Source organism: Neofelis nebulosa, chromosome 1, assembly GCF_028018385.1.
Source record: "Neofelis nebulosa isolate mNeoNeb1 chromosome 1, mNeoNeb1.pri, whole genome shotgun sequence".
NCBI classification, from domain to species: Eukaryota; Metazoa; Chordata; class Mammalia; order Carnivora; family Felidae; genus Neofelis; species Neofelis nebulosa.
The window spans coordinates 209630276-209656079 of NC_080782.1; positions in this window are offsets into that span (position 1 = coordinate 209630276).

Consider the following 25804-nt stretch of genomic DNA (forward strand, 5'->3'; position numbering starts at 1 on the left):
TCTTGGCTGCACGTTTTTCTAATTCAGCATGTTGAATATATCCTGCCACTCCTTTCTGGCCAGCCAAGTTTCTGTGGATAGATCTGCTGTGAACCTGGTTTGTCTTCCCTTGTATGTTAAGTTTTTTGTTGTTGTTGTTGTTTTTCCTTTCTGCCTTAATGATTCTTTCCTTGTCTATGTATTTTGTGAATTTGACTATGATATGCCTTCATCATGGTAGCTTCTTGTTTAATCTTATGGGAATTCTCATTGCTTCTTGGATTTTGATGTCTGTGTCCTTCCCCCAGATTAGGGAAGTTTTCAGCTATAATTTGCTCACATAAACCTGCCTCTTTTTCTCTCTTTTCATCTTCTGGGACACTGATGATATGAATGTTATTCCTCTTTAATACATTGCTGAGTTCTCAGAGTCTTGTATTGTAATCTTTTGCCTTTGTTTCCCTCTTTTATTCAGCCTCATTATTTTCCATAATTTTATCTTCTATATCACTGATTTACTGTTCTACTTTGTACATCCTTGCCATCATGGCCTCCATTCGAGATTGGGTCTCAATTATAGTGTTTTTAATTTCAGACTAACTAGATTTTAGTGCTATTATCTCTGCATAAAGCGATTCTATGGTGTCTTCTATGTTTTTTTTTCAACCTCAGCTAGTATTCTTATAATTGTGGTTTTAAATTCTAGTTCAGACATCTTACTAATATCTGTGTTGATTAAATCCCTGGCTGTCATTTTTCTCTGTTCTTTTTTGGGTGTGAATTCCTCTGTCTTGCCATTTTTGAGGAAAAAAATTAATAAAATTACATTAAAAGTTAAAATTAAAAAATTGAAAACAAAACCAAACAAAAAATCAAATAAAGGAACCTAGATCCTAGATGTATTTTGGTCTGCTTATTGAGAGAAAAGAAAGAAAAAAGAGAAAAGAATAAAATGTGAAAAAAATTGTTAAACTTGAAATAATATTTAAAAATAATATAATAAGATAAAAAAAGAAAAGAAAATAGAATTTAAAAAATGTTCTTTCTGTATCCAAGAAAGAAAAAGAAAAGAAAGAAAAAAGAAAACAACATAAACACAAACAGAAGCAAAGAAAATGAACAAACACATGAACAAGCAAACAAAATGAAACCTGAATGAAATTAGATCCAGTTTCCCCTAGAACTGAAATTTTGCAGCACACTATGGTCCTTAGACTAAGTGGGTGGAAGGGATTTGTGCTAGTCTTCCAGGGGATGCACCTGGAGGGCACAGATAGGCAGGACTTCATTCTCCACTTGGTGGAGCTACTTTGCTCACTGGTGTCCATCAGTGTGGGTGTGCTGAAGATGAAAATGGCTTCACCCCACTCTCTAGTCTCTAGTGCAGGAATTCCATGCCCTTACAGACATGTGATGAATTACCCCTCTTTGTCTCGAGCTTCTGTCGGCTCTTCACCTCCACCCTGTCTGTGTCCAAGCTGTCTGTCTGCCAGGCAGCACCCCCCTCCAGAGTTTTATCTTAGATGCGGCTGTGTTTCAGAGACGCCTGTGGCTTGGACGCAGGCTGATTATCTGGGGGAGGGTCTTGCCTAGCAAGCCAGTACTGACTTGTTCCAGAAAATGTTTGCATGACTGCAACAGCAGAGGTTCAGAAATCACAACACACAGTGGTACCAGGTTTTGCTGCACTATCAATAAATGTGGCAGCTCTCTGGTATCCAACAGGACTTTTGCCCATGAGGAGACTGTATCACCTTTACCAAATGCATTCCAATCAGGATAACTCCTGAGGGGCACAGAGTCCCCTCAGACCACATTGCCTGCTCCTGGGGATTCACACTGATTCCTCGCCGAAGCCCCACCAGGCACACTGATGGCTGAAATTTCAGATTCTGTGTTATGCTATTTATAGAAAACTGGCAGTATTGAAACCCTGTCCTTTTCCCCAGGGAATGGTTTTGGGGCACAGATTTCTTGCCAGGTCCTTGTGAGTGTTTTCACTCTTTCTCTATTTTTCTCCTGCTATTTTCAAGGGGAATGCTTTCCTTGCATGATCCATATGCGCTGCACTCTCTCTCCCTTTCTTTCCCTCTCCCTGGCCTCTTTCCACAAAAATGGCTCGCTCCCTTCCCTCCATGACACCGCAGCTTCTCTCTCCCCCAGTTCACCTCTCCACACTGTCACTTGCCAAGTTCTCTTGTTCACATTACACAGAGTATGGTGTTAATCCTCAGATCAATATCCTAGGTGTTCAAAATGGTTTGATGCTGATCTAACTGTGTTTCAGGGACAAGACAAGATTGGGATCCCCATACTCCTCCATCTCTACAATTATTCTGTGATATTCTTGATAATGCCTTTGCTACTGTCATTTTATCACATCTCTGACCATCAAAAATTTATCCAAGCAAGAGATTTAGATTTATTTGAAGTGCTTATAAAAGTCCTCTTTATAGAAACCTCTCCCATATCTAAAGAAAGTTATTGTCATCTTTAGTGTTTTCATTCAAGGCTAAGTAATTCTAATGTCATCAACTATTTTTTTTAAGATGGTATTTTCTGGTTCCTCAAAGGTTGTCAATGTTCCTTCCTCTCTGGAGAATTTTCTCTTAATGGCCTCTCTGTCGCCTACAGACCTTAATTTTTCATCTCAGAAGCACATCAAATTATCTAATAAAAGCTTTTAAACAGATTACAATAGCAAACTAAAAATGCTGAAGTCACCAGCCATCATTTTGTTATTATCATAACCTTTGTGCTCATTGTTATTCAGCATTTATGCATCACCTTGATTTTCTCAGAATGTTTATAATCATCATTTTCTAGCTATTTGCAGCTAATATGCAGAATCTATAATTGCTAATGAACAAATATAATAATAATTCATGAACTGTCTGCCCCTCTTATTTCTTAAATAACATGTTTTCTATCTAAACTAGATTCTTCTCATATGCAATTGCAAGCAAATCCCACGGGATAAAAATTTGGCGCATAATTTCTATACTATGTAATTCCTTTACGTATGTAAACCTGCCAAACATCTGAACTCACATAAAGATAACAATTTTCTTTAGAAGGGGGGACTTTTGCATTCTTTTTTTTTAATAGTCTTTTTTTTTTTTTTACCATTAATTCAACTGGCTCTTTACTGTTCTTCATAATGACAAGTAGAATATAAAGTTATAAAACATTTTAAGGCATAAAATTGGGTTTGAAAGAATATAAATGTAAAATTAAATAATAAAGAGATTAAATATAGACACTTAAAATGTAGAAGAAAGCTTTTGCTTACACTGTGAAACATAGCAGTATTAACAATAATATGTACAGTATTTATCCAGGTTTACTTATGCTCTATCAAGCCTGTTTTATTGCTGATGACCTAGGATAAATCTTTTTCAAGGCAATGTTCCCACTTAACAGTTACAAAAAAAGGAAATTCATCTATGTATAAACCCAGAGGCAATAGGGTTTTCTCAATCACTAGTTAAGCACTGGTACTTATTTGTTTATATCCTTTTCACCACGCTCTTATTGCACATTTATATAGTTGACTACCCACAAAAATAACATAAAGAATCCTGTTATAATAATAAAACTAGTTTGAAGAGATTGCCACTAATAATTTCTGTGATAATGGATCTCTTTTATCATCAGTTTCTCTTATGAAATGTGAAAACTAGAATTTTGATCTCTTAGCCCGACTAGAACTTACATTTATAGTGCTATGAAGTTGTTTGTGCTTCTCTTTCACGTTCTTTGAGAACGATACCTCAAGTGTCTTATTTTATTGTTCCTTTTCCTGAAGGCTTTTGCCCATATACAGAAAATATAATAGTTTTTCCAGTACTCTCTGACATTTCCACCAAAGACATTTTTTATTTTCCCCTTAAAAAAACAGATGATGGACATACTGAAAGAATGTACCTGTTGATACTAAAGCCATACTATACTTTACAACATTATCTTATTCATGTTGTCCTAGCAAATTTGTCCTTTAGTCTTATATTGCAAGGTTCTAGAAAAGTAATGAGTAACAAACGAAATAGGTACAGCTCTAATACTGATTTAGGAACAGACTACTTAGATTGTGCCAATAGTTGGGGAAATTCTTAAATCCCTAAAATGGGCAAGACAAATAGATTTTCTTTTAATTGACAAGAGAGACAATATCTATTACTCTTCTTAAAGACAAAGAAAGGATTATGAACTAGAACAAAACTGTTGGATGTGTAAGTTATACTAAACACAGTAGTTTACTTTTAACCTAGAAGACCTCTGAGTTGGTCCTGTTTTGTTTATCACTTTTATCTCTAACTAGAATGAAGGAAAATGTAGAATCAAGGAAACGAAGAGTTAGTAAATTTTAAAATTCTACAAAAGAGAGACGCATAGTTAATGTTGTAAGACAGCAAAATGTTTAATAGGCAAATATGTGAATTCGTTGAAAGCACACACATACAGATACATATAGACACATACACACACTTGTTTATATTTGGAATATAGTATACTTGTATTGACTCTAGCAAATTTAAAAAAGAAAATGGGAGTTTTAGTTAATTAAATGTCAGTAATCCCTTAAAATGTGATGAGTTGAGGGTAAAAGGGGCTCTAGTGTGAAAGTAAAAATTAAATCATACTTCTGGGTAGAATTTACATGAGGGACATTTGGGCACAATATTAAAAAAGAAGTTCAAGTAGTGTAACTTTTCCAGCAGTGTATAAAGGTAGCTACATTGTTGTGTGCATTGGTAGAAGAACAACAGAGAAGGTGGAATACTCAAAGGTCATAGATCAAGATACTAAGAGAGATTTCTGTAGCGAGTACTGGTTGGAATAGATGATTTCTAAATTTTGTTCATATTCTAAGATTCTATTATGATATTTTCTACTGATTTATAACTAGGATCTAAAAGTTGTTTCTGTATTACCTGGAATTTCTAAGTATACATATGAATCTGTGATAAGTATAAAAGTATACCATATTTTATCCAATTACACTTAATACAATATTTGTATGTTGAACACCAGTTAGTACCAGAAGCTTTGTTTGATACTGAAAATGGTACTGAATGAGGCAAACTCTGCCTCCTTCAGTTTATACATACATATGTATAAACTGCAGAACACAAACACATGATCTGACCATTATACGTACTACATGATATGGTAAATGCAGTGGATGTCATGCAGAAACAAAAGAGGGTGCCATGAAAGCAGTGCTTAGAGGGAAATTTAAAGTAGTAAATGTATATCCTAGAAAAAAAAATAAAGGAAATTCTAATCTCCATTGCCTAAACTTCTGTCTTAGGAAACTACAAAAAGAAAAATAAATTCAAAGTAAGCAGAAGAAAACAAATAATAAAATTTAGGGCAGAAATCAATGAAATTGAAAATAGGAAATATACAGAGAAAATCAACCAAATCAAAGGATCAATAAATCATTAAGCCTCCACCAGGCTAACTAAGAATAAAAGAGATGACCACAAATTACTAACATCAGTAATTAAAAAAAAATAGATATCATTATAGGTCTCATAGACTTTGAAAAGGATAAATAGGAAATATTATAAACAAGTCTGTCCACAAATTTGATAACCTAGATGAAATAGACCTATTATTTAAAATATAAAATCTGCCAAAACTCACACAAGAGAAAATAGATAATATAAATAGGAATATGTCTATTAAATAAATTGATCAATAATTAATGAACTTCTAAAACAGGTAGCACCAGGTTCAGATGGGTTCAACAGTGAATTTTGTCAAACATTTAGGGAAGGAATTACACTAATTCTTTACAATCTCCTTCAGAAGATACTAGAGGAAATACTTCCTAAGTTATTTTCTGAGACCAGCATTGTCCTAACACCATACCCAGACAAAGACATCACAAGAAAAGATAACTGTGTGTCAGTATGTCTCATAAATATGGATGCAAAGCCCTCAACAAAATAGCAAATTAAATCCAACAATGCATAAAAAGAATAATATACCATGACCAAGTGGGTTTTATTCCAGTTATGTAAGGCTGGTTCAACATTCAAAAATAAATGTAATCCATCACATCAAAAACCTAAAGAAAATCAATTATATGATCATATAAATAGTAACAGAAAAAACACTTGAGGAAATCCAATATCCATTCATGATACACTAGAAATAGAGGGGAGCTTTCTTAAATTGATAAAGAATAAAAGAAATCTATAAAAACCCCTATGCTAACATCACAGTGAGAAGCTTCAAGCCACTAATATCAGGCACATAGCAAAGATGCCACCTCTTGGCGCTACTCTTTAACATCAAACTTGAAGTCCTAACTAATGCTATAAGACAGGAAAAATAAATAAAATATACATTAAGAGGGAAGAAATAAAACTCTTTGTTCTCAGATAACATCACCCTCAACGTAGAAAATCCAAAACTGCTGTAAAAATTAAGGTCTGTTGAAAAAAAGAAGGGAGGCTGATATTGACTTTATTGTTAAAATATATATCTTCTATTTATTGTTCTTGGAAAAATCTCAGAAAAATATTTCCAAGAATGAATTCAAAGTTAAAATCAAACTCTGGTATACTTATACATGCAAGTTTATCTCATCTGAACAAATTACTTGACTTTGAAATTTATTTGGAGAAAAAAATATTTTTTTCTGTTATAGAAATTGAGAAGGATAATTTCCTGTTGTCCTTTTAGTGATAACTCTGTGTGTGTGTGTGTGTGTGTATGTGTGTGTGTGTGTGTTAATGCATGTGGAGTGTAGGTATATGTGTGTGTGTTATAGCCAATTTATGTTAGATATTAAATAAAAATGTCCCTTATTTTTATAATTGGATATTTGTGAAGAATATTCTAAATCTAATTACTATAAAATTCTAAATTTTAATACTCATCAAATTTATCATATCTTCACAATGTATTTATAGTTACTAACATTAACTCACAGTAGCTATCTTATGTCTGTGATATTTCTTAGACCGTAAACCTAGACATTACTCTTGAATGATTTCACTCTCTACTTTGCATCCAATTAATAACATACTCATTCAAAGTTTTCCTTTAAAGTATGACTTAAATCCACTCTTTTTTCCTTATTCCCCACCATCTTTTCCCAAAGACACACATCATTTACCTCTCTCCCATACTAGTTTAATATTACTAATATATATTCTTTGTTTTTTTGTTTTTTGTTTTTTGTTTTTTACTTTCCAATCCAATTATCACACAACTTTAGGAATTATCTTCAACAACAACAATAAAGTATCTTCATATTATTCCAATGCTTAAAAATTTTAGTGGATCCCTCATTGCTTTTGGGAAAATATCTAAACTATGTTATAGATTCAATGGCCTTGCATCCTTATCTTCTCAGATTGGTCCAATTGTCTATGTCCCTTCCCTTTAAGAACTTGTTTATTTATGACCTTTTCCTGTTTCCAACATCCCATTACACATTTTCTTTCCTCTCACTAAAAAACAAAACCACTATCACTGTGTGACACCAACTCATCTTTCAGATTAGAGCTTAGATGTCATCTTACGTGTCCATCCATGACCCCCAAAATCTTCACTGCCCTTGTTATAACACCTATCATATTGTGTTTAATCTCTTGCTAACTTTTCTGTGTCACTTATTATACTGTAAAATCAAATAGTGAAGAAATTTTATAACCAGTGTTTAGTGCAGTGTTTAACACAGGAAAGGTACTAAATAAGTTTATTGCAAGAAAGAAACAAAAGACAAGAAAACTCATTTTTACATTAGTAACATTTTGGATGAAATAACTTAATAAGCCACATTGTCAGAGCTTTTTCATTTCTAATCCAAGCTGACTTCTCAGAATTCTCAACTTACCTAATAATAATATCTTTGATAGTTTATTTTAATAAATCCATGAGATTGACAAAATATATGTAATGTGGAAATCTGTTTATCAGGTGAGACTTTCTGGGTCAATTAAACTTGGTATCTTTATTTTAACTTTTTAGGTTATAAATATGTACAGGCAAATTCACTGTCTAGAATTTCTTCCTAGGTGTGGATTTTTCCTTTCATTTCCTCTTCTAAAAGTGGTTGAACTTCTGTTTTGAGATTACTAAATATGATTAAATTAATATTTGCCTTTGTAATCTATGTAAAAGAGACCTGCACTACATTATACTATTGTATGTAATAATATATGCACATAATATTACATGTAATGTTTACAGACTTTATGAGCCATGTAAATTCTCTCCTGGCATGATGACATATGAATGTAATTCCTGGCAGATAGGGACCTGAACATTTAGAAAGGTTGGAATTCTGATTCTGTTGTCTCTGTTTTTAAATCAAACCATAACAACATTATAGCTCCATAACAAATAAAAAAATTATTGCTGCTTTAGTGTTCTTAATTCTGTTTTCTCTGTTTGTAAATCTGTGAAATATTTATCCTTCAAACTTTGATCTTTTAGTTTTTATGCCTAAAGCATGCACATTTGAAATGACAAATTTTGAGACTTGCCAAGATCTTGGATTTAGCTTATTCTCAATTCAGAAAAGAAGGACCCAAGTATTTTTTTAATTTTTTTTAATTTTTTAATTTTTTTAAATGTTTTTATTTATTTTTGAGACGGAGAGAGACAGAGCATGAGCAGGGGAGGGGCAGAGAGAGAGGGAGACACAGAATCTGAAGCAGGCTCCAGGCTCTGAGCTGTCAGCACAGAGCCCGATGTGGGGCTCGAACTCACGGAGTGTGAGATCATGACCTGAGCTGAAGTTCGAGGCTCAACTGACTGAGCCACCCACGTGCCCCCCCAATTATTTTTTTCAAAGATAAACACCAGTCTCTTCCAAAACTATATTGAATAATCATATCTAATTTTGTATCCAGTATTGATAGAGCTATTTAGTTCTACTAATCTTGACCTGACAGCAGAGCAGAAATTTAGGTTCATGATTTTTAAGTCACCATGTCCTCATCTTGATCCCTTGTTTTCAGTCTTTTAGAATGTTTAACGTCTCCTAGTAGGAATAAAAATACCTTGTTTAGGTCATCTGCTTCTTTTTCTGCATCAAAACTTAAAATTCTTCTCTTTCTTTCCTATTAATCATTGAACCTATTAACATTACAGATAATGAATGTGTTCTTTTGTGTCACATGCTAAGCTTAATATCCCTTTGTAATAGCACAGCAGACTTGTGATGTATATGAGAATGTAAATATACTCATTGTAAAGGAAGTTTATGAATGCACAGTCAGGAAAAATGAAGCAGTGTTTCTTGGGTCAATCACTGTATTTAAGTATTAGCCATTAATGGCAAATTGATACACAGAAAAACGTCTCAGAAAATGTAAGAATTGTTGTCTCTGCCATTTTGAAAATACACCAGCTTTTAGAATTCAACAGATCCAATGAGAAAGATAAGTACTAGCCCTGTGTAATTTCAAGTTGAATTTACAATACTTTCAAGATTGTTGCAGCATCAAAAGCTGTAGTGTCAGAATCATGTTTTCTGCCAAGGATTGCTGTTAGCACATAATTAACCTCCCAAATGATAACATATTTCCAAAGGTTGTCTTAGGAGGTCACACTTTGGGAACAGCAAATAGAGTATAATGGCTAACGTTATTTACCAGCTACTAGTCCCGCTATTTGTTTGTCATGTAATGGTTTCTCATTTTATCATTTATGTAACTGGTGATCATTAGCATACAGGTTTACAGTACTTCCTGTACAATAAAAGGGGAAAGAGCAAGTGAGTAAAACTAATTTACTTATGAAATGGCAACTTGAGGAAATGTATTTTGAAAGAATGACATTTCCTTGAACTCATCTTTTCATAAATTCTGTTCTTAAGGGCCTTTAAAAAAGACCTCAGTGTTCCAGTAAAATTGCTAGAGCAATAAAAGTTCCATCAGATGTGCTTTCTTCAATCCTCTACTTAAGAACTTCAGAATAAGCATAATAATCACCATAATAATGTGTTGCTATTAAATTTTTACCACAGTTCTTCCTAGGAGTTCATAGTATACTGTGTGACCACACTGAATGTATTCTTCAAAAAAAAAAATCACCTGTGGAACACTGTACATATATAAACATCCATAAAGGTTTTGTGATTCTGGAAAAAAATGAAAAATTGGACTTATTTACTGGTTTCTCTGGCCAAGTTCTATTAATCAGCTGCAAAATTTCTGAGGCTAAATGATAGGTGCCTTATAAAGATTAATAAATACATCTTTGACAATTTTTTTCCATTTTTTAAAAAACATATCGACTAGAATGATTTTGCCCCAACTTGTAAAAAGAAAGCAGTACCTGGCAAGGAAACCCTATCCATTTTTTTTTCCCGTGAATCACAGTGACTGTAAGATTTATCAAAAATACATAGGGGCACTTATATCCCAATGTTTATAGCAGCACTCTCAACAATAGCCAAATTATGGAAAGAGCCTAAATGTCCATCAACTGATGAATGGATAAAGAAATTGTGGTTTATATACACAATGGAATACTATGTGGCAATGAGAAAGAATGAAATATGGCCCTTTGTAGCAACGTGGATGGAACTGGAGAGTGTTATGCTAAGTGAAATAAGCCATACAGAGAAAGACAGATACCATATGTGTTCACTCTTATGTGGATCCTGAGAAACTTAACAGGAACCCATGGGGGAGAGGAGGGGAAAAAAAAAAGAGGTTAGAGTGGGAAAGAGCCAAAGCATAAGAGACTCTTAAAAACTGAGAACAAACTGAGGGCTGATGGGGGGGTGGGAGGGAGGGGGTGGGTGATGGGTACTGAGGAGGGCACCTGTTGGGATGAGCACTGGGTGTTGTATGGAAACCAATTTGACAATAAATTTCATATATTTAAAAAAGTAGTAGAAGAGTGATGGTTTTAATAACATTATTTTATGGAAGTCACCCGGTTCTATTATACCAACGTGTAAGTATGTGCTGACCCTCATGACTGACTTAACTAAAGTCTTCAGAGCTCTGACCTCCTTTGAAAAAGAACTATATAAACACAAGATAGTCATCAGCAACTCTGGGAAATACATATGAGTCAGTTCAGGGCTATATTAAACAGGTTGTGATGAGATCACCTATATAATATTTTGGGATGGTTTTTGATGATTCCCTTCTGCTTTTTCTTGCCATACCATATTTCCTTACTTTGACAGGGCAACTTGATTTTTACTGAATATTTTCAGTCACGTGGTGATTCAGTCTTTTTTTTTAATGTTTACTTATTTTTTTTTTTAATTTTTTTTTAATATTTATTTATTTTTGAGACAGAGACAGAGCATGAACGGGGGAGGGTCAGAGAGAGAGGGAGACACAGAATCCGAAAACAGGCTCCAGGCTCTGAGCCATCAGCACAGAGCCCGACGCGGGGCTCGAACTCACGGACAGGGAGATCATGACCTGAGCCGAAGTCGGCCGCCCAACCGACTGAGCCACCCAGGCGCCCCAATGTTTACTTATTTTTGAGAGAGAGTGGGAGCACATGCACTTGCGGGGCGAGGGGCAGAGAGAGGAGGAGACAAAGGATCTAAAGTAGGCTCTGTGATGAATGAGGGGCTTGAACTCACAATCCATGAGATTATAACTTGAGCCTGAGATCAGTTGCTTAACCAACTGGGCCACCCAGGTGCCCCAGTGATTCAGTCTTTTATATCCATATTCAACTCCAGTAAACAAAAATGCCTTTGAACTTCCAAACTTTGCCAATTGTTTTTAACATATTAACTGTTGAAGTTGAGTCCTGAAAGAAGAGGCTCAAAATTTGCTATTTCTCTTGTTTTTATCATGATAGCCTCTTTGGGAGAAGGAACGGTGTGAGATATAATGCAAAGAGCACTGAAATTTTTCTAGCCTCCATTGCTAAACATAGTCAACTGTCAATTTTGATAGAAACACGTCCCTTATTTCTTATAAGTAGTGACAGAATCACATATGGTAATACTGAAAATAAGTATTTTTTATAAGAAAATAAAGCTGCAATAAACGTATACCAGGTATGTGTATGGAAATGTTGAACCACTATATTATACACCTGAAATTACTATTACCCTGTATGGTAACTAACTAGAATTTAAATGAAACTCAAAAAAATGCTATGAACATTCATGCACAGGTTTTTGTGTGAACATAAATTTTGTTTCTGTGAGATAAATACCCAAGAACGTAAACGGCAGGTTGCAGGATAGTTCCCTGAGAAACTCCCAAGCTGTTTTCAAGCACAGCTATACCATTTTACATTCCCACCAGCAATGAGTGAGTGAGTGAGTGACCTTTTCTGCATCCTCAACCGCCTTTGGTGTTGTAGCTATTTCTTATTTCAGCTACTCCTATAGGTATATTGTGGTTTTAGTGTACATTTTCTTGATCACTAATGATGTTACACATTTTCATGTACTTATTTGGCCTCTGTACATCCTCTTTGGTGAAATGTCTGCTGACATCTTTGGCACATTTTCTAACTCGGATTTTTTTCTTTCCTACTGTTGAATTTTGAGAGTTTTTAAAAAAAATTATTTTAGATACTGGGGCACCTGGGTGGCTCAGTCAGCTAAGCATTCGGCTCTTGATTACAGATCAGGTCATGATCTCATGGTTCATGAGTTTGAGCTCCATGTCAGGCTCTGAACTGGCAGTGCAGAGCCTGCTTGGGATTCTCTCTCTCCCTCTCTTTCTGCCGCTGTCTTACTCTCTCTCTCAAAATAAATAAACATTAAACATTTTAAAAAAATATTTCAGGTACGAAATCTCTATTAGATGTGTAATTTTTAAATGTTACCTTCCAATCTGTAGGTTGTTATCATCTCAATATCCACCTGTTGAGATTTTATTTCCATTATATTTTTTATTGCTATGATTTTCTTTTAATCATTTTTAAACTTCTACATCATTGCTGAGGTTTTCTATTATTTCATTTGTTTCAAACATTTATACAAGTCTATCTTTGTGATACTATTTAAATTATGATCAGGTGATTGCAACATCTGGTACATCTCAGTATTGGCATCAGTTGATTCTCTGTCCTCATTCAAATTGTGGTTTTCCTGTTTCTTGATATGATAAGTGACTTTTTATTTCATCCTGAATATTTTGATTATTATGTTACAAAATATTTGATTCTATTCTATGCAAAGTTAGCAGAAATATTGTGATAGGCTATATTTCCAATGACTGTATTTCCAATGACTAATTTTCAGAGCTCTTGCAATACTGTTCTGTCCTGCTTCATTCTTCTTTGCTACAAGGGCTCCTGCTCAAACCTTTCTGGATACCTCTTTCAGGGACAGAAGCTAATTTTCAGGGCTATCTATTGTTGTTAGGAACATCTGTGTGTGTGTGCACGTGCGTGTGTGTGAGAATGGTCTGATACATCAAGTTTTAAAACATTAAAGGCAACAAGCTCATTTACTCTTGTTCCCATTGATTGATAAATAATTATAAGTAGTATTGTGTTTTATTATCATTGAAATTTCCTCTTAAGGAAGAGATCATTTTGTGGGTTAATATATTGATAAGCTTCTTGGAGTGATAAAATTACAGGTAGTAGACAACTTTTGTGGGGAAGGATAGTTGTTTTAGGTCAAAGTTATGCTACGCAAGGCAAATCTGGGCTGAAATAATAAATGTACAGAGAATATGAATTTATAAAATAATTTTTTATGAATAACTTGGTGCTTTTATGTATGTTTCCAAATCCTATAGAATTGATTGGGAAAAAAAGGATTGAATTACTTTAAAAATAAAATCTCTATGATCAAGAGCTGCAACTTTTAATTAAAAATATTATCACAAGCTATACTAGGGTAGTTTTGGGGAGTCCAAGATTTTTGGCTCATTCTGTGAACCAAAGTAGAAGTCCCAATGACTAAAAGTGGGCTTTGAAGCATTATGACTAAAATGAATCATATAAGATTAATTTGGTACTAAGAAATTAAGATACAGGATGATCATAGATTTTGTGGAATAATTCTAAGGTACCAGTCTAGTGATAAAATGGAATGACAACAGGATACAATCAGAAAAAGGGAAGGAAACAAACAAAAAAAATATTCAGTAAAGTGAAAAAAAACAAATAAAAGAACATCTCATTTATACAGTAGAATTTATTGGGATGCTGTATGTTAATATTTCTTTTTTCATAGATAAGAAAATCCTTTCAGGCGGCTCATTATTTTTGTCTCAGGGATTGTCATTTCCTTAAATATTTTAGAAAAGGTAACAAAAAGATAATTCTAGAAGCTGAACAAGAAATATGGAATGGAAAGTATTCATACATAAGAGTTTTTCCCATGAGAAATCATTTCTGTCCTTAAAAGAGATATTCACATATATTTAGTAGTTTCTAATTGAATAGTAATTTTCAATGTGGATATAAAATTTGTATTGATTAGCATGGCTTGCGGAGAAAAGCACCCCATGTAATATATGAAGATCAAAGTGAGGTGAGCAATATAGTCTTTTTTTGTTGTTTTTATTTAAATTCCAGTTAGTTAACATACAGTGCAATATTAGTTTCAGGTGTACAATTTAGTGATTCAACACTTCCATAAATCACTCGGTGCTCATCACAAGTGCACTCCTTAATCATCATCACCTATTTTACCCATTCCCCCACTACCTCCCCTCTGATAACCATCAATTTGTTCTCTGTTGTTAAGAATCTGTTTTTTGGTTTGCCTATCTTTCCCCCCATGATCATTTGTTTTATTTATTAAATTCCACATATGAGTGAGATCATATGGATTTGATCTTTCTCTGACTGACTTATTTTGCTTAGCATCATACTGTCTAGCTTTGTCCATGTTATTGCAAATGGCAAGATTTCATTCTTTTTTAGGGCTGAGTAATATTCCATTATATATATACACATACATACATACCATATATATGTATATATGGTATGTATACATGTATGGTATGTATGTATATATATATATGCACACCACATCTTCCTTATCCTTTCATTAGTCAATGGACATTTCGGCCATTTCCATAATTTGACTATCGTTGATAATACTGCTATAAACATCAGGGTTCATGTATCCTTTTGAAGTAGTGTTTTTGTATCCTTTAGGTGAATACCAAATAGAGCTATTGCTGGAATATAACATCTTTTGAGAAGAACTGCTTTCCAAATTCCTTATCTTTAAGATTTAGAAATAAACCTGCAAATTTTTTTAAGTAACACATGTTTATTGGAGAAAATAGAAAATACAGCATAAAAAGAGAGTACTAATCAATATTACATTACCTAGAGATAATGACTGTTAATTATATGTGTGTATCCAAATTATTCCCTGAGTGCATATGTACATTCATACACAGAATATAGTCAAACATTTAAAAAATTGAATTTATACTTAAGGTAGTGTTTTTCAAGCTGATAGATATTTTTGTCTCTCAACAATGAATCATGACAATATTTCCATGTAAATAATTGTACTTCAACAATTTCATTTGTCATGGTTCAAATCACTTAACAATAAAGGTTTAACAGCATTTACTCACCAATCTTGTATTATTGGTATTTAAGACTTTTCAGAAACTACAGATAATAAAACCCAAGAGGACCTTCTATCTTAGAAATTAAGAGAGACAAGAAGAGTTCATCAAATTGATTGTAATTTGCACTAATGAACAAGCACAGTTAAATTTTATGCTTAATTATATACATATTAAATGGTAAATAAGGTACAGATATTTCTATACTCTGCATTTATTTGCTGTCCTGCTCCACTAAGGGGACTGATAAAATATTTATCTGAGGATAGTTAAAATATTAAATATGGTGAACACAAAATGTATAAAATAAACTTTTATAACTAAATAATGTTAGAAAAGAAATTAGTATTTTGTTCCTTTCCCTATTTCTCTGTTTGTTTGTTTTCTTCTCTGTTTTTCTCTTCTGTACCAATCCCCAAAATCTATTTCCCCACATCATGGTTTTATATGCTACATTTGAAATGTGGTAAGGCCTATCTTAGAACTTTGGAAGAAGGTAAAATGTATTTCAAAACAAACCATTTATTACATGGACAACATATTTATCAAAGGTGTATTTGATATTTCAGGCTTCTGACTCTATCTGATACTAAGACAATTGTTCAACTGCTCATACAACTCCTGATCCATTGACCTATCAACTACTTCTAACTTTTTATTCTAGTCATCGTTTCTCACTTTGCCAGCTTATATTCCATGGTATAATACTATAATCCTATCCTTACATAGATTTCAATTCCTTTTCCTTTCATTTCCTCTGTTCTACTGCAAGCAAAACCCTTCCTCTGATATAAATCAATTCTCTTCCTCTGTGGGCCTTCATTTCAGTAATTGAAATTTTGGGGTAAATGAATACTGGCTACGTGTTCAACCTAAATTCATGACTCCATGTTCACATGCTCAATACTGCCATGAAATCCTTTGAAAATTCCAAAAGAATTTTACCTAATATCCAAGATAATTATTTCAAACTTTATCTCTTTCATCTTTTCTCAACTGATAGCCTTGCATTATATACTACTGAGAAAATGGAGAACAAGTGGATAAACTTTTAATTCTCCTAAAAAGCCTAATATCATCCTGCAGCATATTCCCCATCTGGATTCCAGTTTCGAGAAAACTAATGACATTCATTCTATCAAAGAAAAGTCTCCACTTGTGTTTGGATTCCATTCTCTAAAACAATCTCCAGTGATTTCGTTCTTTCTTTCACACCATACGCCATTCATTCCTACTCTGCTGACCATTTCCACAAATACATAAATTAATTCTGGTATTTCTCAACTAAAAACTCTGCAATGAATCCACAATTTCCTCTAGTTACTAGTCCAAGTTCTTTTTTTCCCTAAAAATCATCTTGAAAGTTTTACCAACATGTGTTTTCTTCAGTTACTTACTTTCCTCATTTCTTCTTTGGACAACTAAAACCAGGATCCTATCAACATCTCTGAACTAAATCTTCTCCTGTCAGGTAATCAATCATCTTTATATTTCTCTACACAACATCTAAACCAGGGCTACTCAAAATGCGGTCATAGTCCCACAATATTACCAATGTAAGAGAACCTTTCATTAAACTTTTCTATTATTATTCTTTCTCCATTAATAGAGCCACTAGGTGCTCAGCCCCCAAACTTAAGAGTCATTCTTGAATTCTCCCTTTTGGTCAATCCCCACATTAGTTCTTTTAGCAAATTCATTTCTGCTGACATGTTCCTTGTACAAAAAGCTATTGTCTCTCATGTAGACTACTATAGGGATTTTCTATAAGTCTTTCTATTTGATCTCTTTCAACACTGCAATACATTTTATTAGTAGAAACCAGAGTGATACTTTTAAAATGTAAATCAGGTCATAATACTACCCTGCTGAAACCCTTCAGTGTCTTCTCATAGCATTTAGATTAAACTCAAACTATTGTGGTTAGTGGGAGTGTATGTGATCTGACTCCTCTGTACACTTTCAGTTTATGGACTTACTCTGATCCTTTTCAGCTTATAAAACTCTCCTCCAACACAGTAGCCACATAGACCTCTTTTAGGGTCTCTAATCCCGTGGTTCTCCCAGTATAGTCAGTCCCTGGACTATTACAGAAATACAAATTCTCTAGTCTCTCCCAAGTCTACTGACTCAGAAACTTTAAGTGACAGACCTAGCAACTGGGTTTTAGCCAGACTTCCATATGATCTTTTCCCGTTTTACTAAGGTATAATTAACAAATAAAATTACAAAATAGGGGGCGCCTGGGTGACTCAGACAGTTAAGTTGTCTGACTCTTGATTTCATCTCAGGTTATGAGTTTGAGCCCCGTGTTGGGCTCTGCACTGTCAGCATGGAGCCTGCTTGGGATTCTGTCTCTCTGCCCCTCACCTGCTAGTGTGCACTTGCTCTCTCTCTCTCTCTTTCTCTCTCTCTCTTAAAATAAATAAATAAACTTAAAAAAATACACAATAATTAAAGTGTACAATGTGATGATCTGATATGCATATGCATGGTGAAAGGACCCCCCCTCCCACAAGACACACATTGATTTAATCCATACTTCATCACCTCATATATCTATGTGTGTATAAGAGAGAGAAAGCACTTAATTCTACTCTCTTAGCAAATTTCAATTATACAACAAATGTTGATGTATGCTAAAATCTGAGCATTACTGCTAATACAACATGATATTTATGTCTCAGGGGTTTTGGTTGTCCTTTTCCATGACTGGAATATTCCTTCTGTGGCTCTTAGCTTGGCATGTGTCTTAAGGTCCAGTGTGTGCTGCTGAATCTAAAGAACCCTCCACTACCATTAAATATGATTGAATTGCTTGTTTATTGTATTATCTGTCACCCTCTCTCAAATGCAAGCCCCAGGATGGCAGGGACTTGTCAGTCTTGTTTAGGACTCTAATCACACCGCTAGCACAATGTCTGAGTCAGAGTAGGCACTCCATAAATGTGTTTAAGATGAATGCATTCATTGTGTGAATCTGTAAATAGTCATTGGATTGGTTGATAATTTATAAAGCCTACCAAATTATTTGACATTTATCTTGAATTGAAAAGAAAAATCTCTTTCTTTCAAAATGACAGAAGATAAAGTTTATCTCTTTCTCTTCTATCCTTTTTTTTCATGTTATCCACTCTTTCTAGAAATCTTTCCTACTTCCCCTTATCCAGGTTCATTACTGTTCATTTCTTAGGTATCAGACTCAGTTTAGGTTTTAAGATGTCTTACTTGCCCTTGTCTTCCTAGGTTCTCCCACTACCGATGAACCTGAAATGTGTCACTTTCCGTTAATTTCCGTTAATTTTCCCTGTAACCAACTCTATACTAACTTATACATTGTTTTATAGTTGTCTATTTTCCTATCTACCTCCTACAAATCTATTAACTCCTTATCTTTAAGGACTGTTTTGTTCATGTTGGTGAGTTACCAGTGAATGTAGTGCCTGATATATCTAGAGGTAGCCAGCAAAATTTATTTAATGAATAAAAATATCTAGGGCTGAAGAAGTTTCTAAAACAAAATTAAACAAGCAAGGAACATCCACTGATTGGAATTTAGGAGCCAGGACTCAGTGTAAGGGATCTAGGGATTAGTGCTTAATGGCACCTGTTGTCAGCTTTAGTCATCACTGCAGGCACCTCAGCAAAAGTTTTTGCACATCCAGCAGCTATTGAAGGTTTCTGGACTCTCCTAAGAATATAATCTCACTGCTCAGTCCTCCCCCAGAAAATTACCTGCAGCAAGTATGCCTAAAATAAATAAAAAAGGATAACAAGAGAAAATAATCCATACTTTTAGAATAAGTTTAGGGTCATCATCTATTTTGGTCCAGAAGATATAAATTTATTTAGATAAGGATGACTTTTACCTAATTTCCCAAATGTTTATAAAGTCTAAATTTAAAATTAGAAGCTGTACTCTTTTCTTTAAAAACCCAATTCTTTTTTTTAAACATCCTTTGCTTACTTTCCAAATTTATTAAGATGGAATCCTTTACCTGTGGAGAATAGAGATTGAATAGTGTTACAGATTGTGAGATGAGTCTACTACAGAACCACTGTGTCTATAAAGAAGTTTATAATTATTGACTTACTTGGAGAAATGTGTTTTAAATACATATTTATGGGAATATTCAGGGGATACAATTTGGTATTGCATGATATTTACATTTTAATATTTGTTTTCCTAATGTGTGATGCATATTGGAATTCATATCTTGAAATCTTCACATCATTAACCCCTTTCATTGCCCAAGGGAGTAAAAATATATGTAGGAAAAGGGATTAATTGATTCATAAGGTTTATCCATAGAGTAATAAACAAAATCAACAACTTTAAAAAGTTTAAATTAGTGTAAAAAGAATGAGATAGAGAAATAAAATGTAAGTGTATTAATTTTAATATTATTAAATATTAGTCATATGCTATAACTTAAGCTATGTATATTTATATATAAAACTATATACACTTAAATATGTAACATATACTTATAAAACATATATTATAGTTAAGTTTCTTTTTCTAAATTGAGGAAATCCAACTAAAGGAATGTGCAAGGCAGAGCAATTTAATTAATTGGCTCAACAAATATTTATTCTGCACCTAATGCCTGCCAGATTTCCTTCCAGTTTCTGCAGAAATGAAAATCACTATGGATGATGTCCCTAAATTTACATAGCTTAAATTCTAATAAACTTCTTATAATCATGTAGCCAAATCATTTTATTATGGCTGGAAATATTATTACTTATCTATCTCAAACTTTTTACCTTAGCTTTCTGCTTGCTATTATAATACCACATTTTTGCAAACCTCAAAAGTTATCTTTATTATCTTTAGAGACTCCCTCCATCCTTAAGACGTCCCTTTAGCCTTCTGTATACATCTATATTCAACTTAACAATAACTTTAATTTAGTTTGGATATATGATCTTTTACTCTTTATGTGGCTATTTGCATAATTTCTAGGAATAACCATGTAACCAAATTTAAATGTCCACTTATTAGGCATCTAATAATGATGGTACATATTACACAATGCTGGCCATTTATTTCAATGATGATTCACACCTTACAATGGGCAACCAGTTATATTAGAGTTTCTTTATTAATTCTTTTACTATTTAAGAATTGGGTCTCAGGTAAGGGTTAGGCTATGTGCTAGATAGGGGGAATAAAATGCTGAACAGATTATCCTCATGGAGCTCACAGATTAGTAGAGGAGATGAAAGTTAATCTAAAAGTGAAATCAAATAAATGCATACTTGTAAGTATGGTCTCAACTGAATCTGCTAAGCAGAGCCACAAATTCTTCTCTTTCTAGTACATTTCCTTAACCATTGTACATCCTGAGAAAATGCTCCTCGTGAAGTCCTTATTTTTCAGTAATCACTTTGCAGATAACTGGATAATCTGTATTAAATTTTAAAGATTGATCTATGTTGGGGCACCTGGGTGGCTCAGTCGGTTGAGCATCCAACTTTGGCTCAGGTCATGATCTCACGGTTTGTGAGTTTGAGCCCCGCGTCATGCTCTGTTCTGATGGCTCAGAGCCTGGAGCTTGCTTCGAATTCTGTGTCTCCCTCTATCTCTGACCCTCCCCTGCTAATGCTCTGTCTCTCTCTGTCTCAAAAAAAAAAAAAAAAAAAAAAAAAAAAAACATTTAAAAAATTCAAAAAAAAAGATTGATCTATCTTTTCAAAATTCTTTTTCAGTGTACCAGAAAAAAAAATACCCTTTCCTGAATTAACCAGACCTATAGTTGAATATTTTGGGGAATATGAAAACACATACGTTAAGTGGGATTTGCAATGATGTAGTAATTTAAACTCGTCTATATTAAGTGTTATGATTTATGCAATCTTAAGTATATTATTTATTAATAATAATTAGGATACAAGAATTAATTCATGCATGTTAACTTCCATTTTTCTTATTCTGTTTTGCATCCCCTCCCCTCTTCTTACTGAAAAAAAAATTCTCCTTTTAATCATAGTAAGGTTCTCAATCAGATCGTAAAAAGCCTAAGACATATGTGGAAGAACTACCTTTTTTATGAATGTTTATTTGTTTATTTTTGAGAGAGAGAGAGCAGGGGAGGTGCAGAGAGAATCTCCAGCAAGGTCCTTCCTGTCAGCTCAGAGCCTGACGCAGGGCTTGAACACAAGAACCATGAGATCATAACCTGAGCTAAAGTCAAAAGTCAGACACTTAACCAACTGAGCTATCCAGGCACCCCTGTGGAAGAACTATCTTAATTTTCGTGTTCTTCTTGGTGGCAGTGGCATCTATTAACCCCTTCATTAACTTTTGGTGCCTCAGTTATACAAGACTGACCATTCACGATTTTAAAATATTTATCGTAATTTATATATATACAATCTTGAATATGTTGATATAATAGTTATTTTTCAAGTATCTTTACAATAAAAAGTTTTATTTAGCATCTTCAAAATATTATGTGAATATTTGAAGAATATACAGGCAGTTGATTTCATATTTAAGTTTGACTAAGTGAAGAAAAAGGTGTGAATTATAATAGTTATAGGATACAGAAGGCAATATGATGGGAAATCAAATGCATCTGAGTTCCAAGGACAAAAGCTCACTTAATTATATGCTTCTGTAGAATCATTGGCTCTGACACACAATTTTTGGATTAGGCTTATTCTCTTTAGTTAACATGCTATTTTTGTTGAATCAGTATGTGGAAGTTAAAAGTCAAATAATTAATCCATAGAGCAGGAGTTCAAATAGACAAAGACTCATTGTGGTTTCCCAAGAGCTATTTTCCTAAGCACCTTCAGTTCCTTTAAACATGCCTGGAAGAGTTGCATTCAGGCCTTCTCGCCCTCATGTGGCAGGTTGGAAGCCTAATTCATTGCTTCAGAGGCTCGTGGCTTCCACAACTCTGCTTCATACACAAATAGCAACCTGTTACCTGTTTTCTGGAGATGTGATCACATCTCTAGTCTGTTTACGTCTTTCTTCTTGTAGTTGTGACATTATGAATGATATTTAATGGATTATCAGAAGGTAGTTGTGTTTAGTTCACTTTCTTCAACTCCTCAGCTTGGAGTGCTCATTCTCTCCCATTTCCTCTTAAAACATCTTACTTACACAATTATTTACTTGAGTAAATGCATGCACGTCCTCATATCATACATATTGTTATTTTTTATTATTTTTACCATTTTAATTTTCCATGGCTTTTTTCTCACTTTTTTTTTTTATCCTGTCCACAGATCATTCACACCCATACTCAATACATACACAAAACCACAATCTGTGTAGGGATATTTTATTCTGTTTGTTCTCTATACCAGTGTAATTATACATTGTACAAAATATATATAATCTCATTATTATAACACATACAGTACACTAAAGATTTATTATAATTATATAAAAATGGGATTATAGTCAGCACATTTGTCTTCATTTTTTATTCAGTTAAAACTTGTGCCATTATTTAAAATCACTTGGTATATTTCTAAGTCACTATTTTGACTGATGCATGGTATTCTAATATGTGATTATACCATGTTATTTTAGTTATACAATTATTCTCTTGTCAATAGAAATCTACTTCATTTCAGGATTGTCTATAACTACAAACAATGTCACCATAACATAATTGCTCCCGTGTCCTTATAGACTGGTTCCATTGTATCTGTGGGATAGGTTACCAAAAAAGAAGTTTATAGGTTAGACTAGATGTATCTATATCTATATTTCCCAAAAGATTCCTTAAAAGCCATAGAAATTTACATTTCCGTGAACAACATATGATAACACCTTTGTACATTCATACTCTTCCACCAAAAAAATGTTAAGAGTTTTTCGTTTTTGCTAGTCTGATTCCTATGTGGTAGCTCATGGTTACTTTGCATTACCCTGAAAACTAATGAGTTTAAGCATCTTTTCATTAGGATTTGTTCTTCTATGAATTGCCTCTTCAGATATTTTGTAGATTTTCTAATATTGAACACTCTTGTCATTTATCAAGTACTATTATAAATTAGAGATAATATCTCTATCCGCAGCATTGCAAACATTTTATTATATAATTTATTGCCTATCCGTGTATTCTGTTCATACTGGGGCTTATTTTTTATTTGTTTGTTTGGCTTTGTCATGCTCACATTTTCTTAGTCAAGTATGCCTATCTTCAAATATTCCTCATTTGGGAAACCTGGGTGGCTCAGTCGATTGAGCGTCCCACTTTGGCTCAGGTCATGATCTCACGGTTCATGGGTTTGAGCCCCTTGTCGGACTCTGTGCTGACAGATCAGAGCCTGGAGCCTGCTTTGGACTCTGTGTCTCCCTTTCTCTCTGCCCCTCCCCTGCTTACTGTTTCTCTCTCTCTCTCTCTATCTCTCAAAAATAAACATTACAAAAGCTTAAGAAATAAAACAAAATATTAAAACAAACAAAAACAACATTCCTTGTTAGAGTTGCATTCTTGTCTTTTTATCATCATTTGTGACAGGGTTGGAAGCATGATTCTTCTAGTCAGAGGCCTGCAGCTCTTACCACTCTGCTTCATCCACAAATAGCAATCTGTTATCTGTCTTCTAAAAATATGATCAAATCTCTATGTCTTTCTTTCATTCATGTATGGTGCAATATTGTTACAATTTTGTTTTCTTCCCACTGAATGTAGTTGACAATGAAATGGGGAAAGATGGAACAAGAACAAATTTCAGGTTAAACTTATGATTGGAACATGTCTCCACAAAGAACATTTGGTAAAGTTTCCAGTTAAACAGTGTTTCCTCAAATGTATACAGTAGTTACCTCTGGTAAATTTCAGTAAGCATTAGAATTATACAAACCTAGGGGCACCTGGGCGGCTCAGTTGGTTAAGTGTCCACTTTGACTCAGGTCATGATCTCATGGCTCGTGAGTTCGAGCCCCACATCAGGCTCTGTGCTGACAGGTCAGAGCCTGGAGCCTGCTTCGGATTCTGTGTCTCCCTCTCTCTCTGCCCCTGTGCCACTCACTCTCTCTTTGTCTCTCTCAAAATTAAATAAACATTAAAAAATGTTTTTAATTGTACAAACATAGATATTTACACATTAAATGAAGTCAGATTATAAATTCAGATCATAGACACAAATTCTCACTGTCATCAATGCTTAATGGGTTATTTAGAAGCTGTTATTTAGAAGTTGTGGAGGATGAAGGACATAATTTTGGTTGAGCGGGCCTGTCGTGTATTGCAATACATTTGGTTGTTCTTATTGCATGGATTGAGATGTACATATTCATGCAGAACAAATTGGGATGAGCCAAGTTAACTGCTGAGATCCAAATGAAGGACCTGATAGATTGTATGCTGTTAAGGACATTTAAATTTTATGTATGTTGATTCTTTTTGGACATTTTTTTTTCTGCAGAATCTAAATCCAATTCATATTAATTCAATTTAAAAGGGAGAATATTTAATATCTTTAATGTTCAGAAATAATTATTATAAGTTATCATTATAAAGGAGAACATGCACATTTAAAAATATATATTAAACTTTCAATTTATCATTTCAAATAATCAAGGGTTATTCAAGTAATTGACTTCTTAATATCTTAAGACATTAGTGGAAGTGAAAGTGAAAAGAGGCTGTAAATTCTGTGTGCCACGTTTAAGCCATTTATAATTGAGTGCATCACATTGGAAATAGTGCTTAATATTCATATTCTGGATCATATGTATCTTAAATTTTTATTTTATATCCCATCTTCTTCCCAGTCAATAGAAATTTACTTCTCAAATAAATATGGAACTGTCAGTTAATAATAAAATAAGGAAGAAAAATGGGGTAAAGAATGGAATTAAAAAATAATTATTTTTAAACATTATATATCAACTTAAAATATATTCACTAACATTTTAGTGAGTACAAATAATTACAGGAAAAAAACATAAAAAATAACCTTATGTTACATCGTTTTCTTTAAAATAAAGCAAGAACTTAAGGGGATGCTTAAAGCAGTGTGAGTATATCTTTTTTTGTGCTAGACCAAACATTGGAGCAGAAAATAGCTATAAAGCAGAAACAATATTTGCTTAAGAAACTGTCTAAAGAAGGACAAAGAACTTTTTATAAGCAATCGTAGCAAAAATTAGAAGGAATGATAGAATGGTTATTGCTCAGCCTAAGAAAAGTTCTGACAAAAATTATCATGAGGGCTTTTGAGAGAATGGCTATTCAGGTGTGGTTAAAGAAAAATCAATGATTAACTTTAAACCAATAATATCAAAAGGCAACTGGGTAGTTTATTAGAAAGCATGCATTCTTTTATCTACA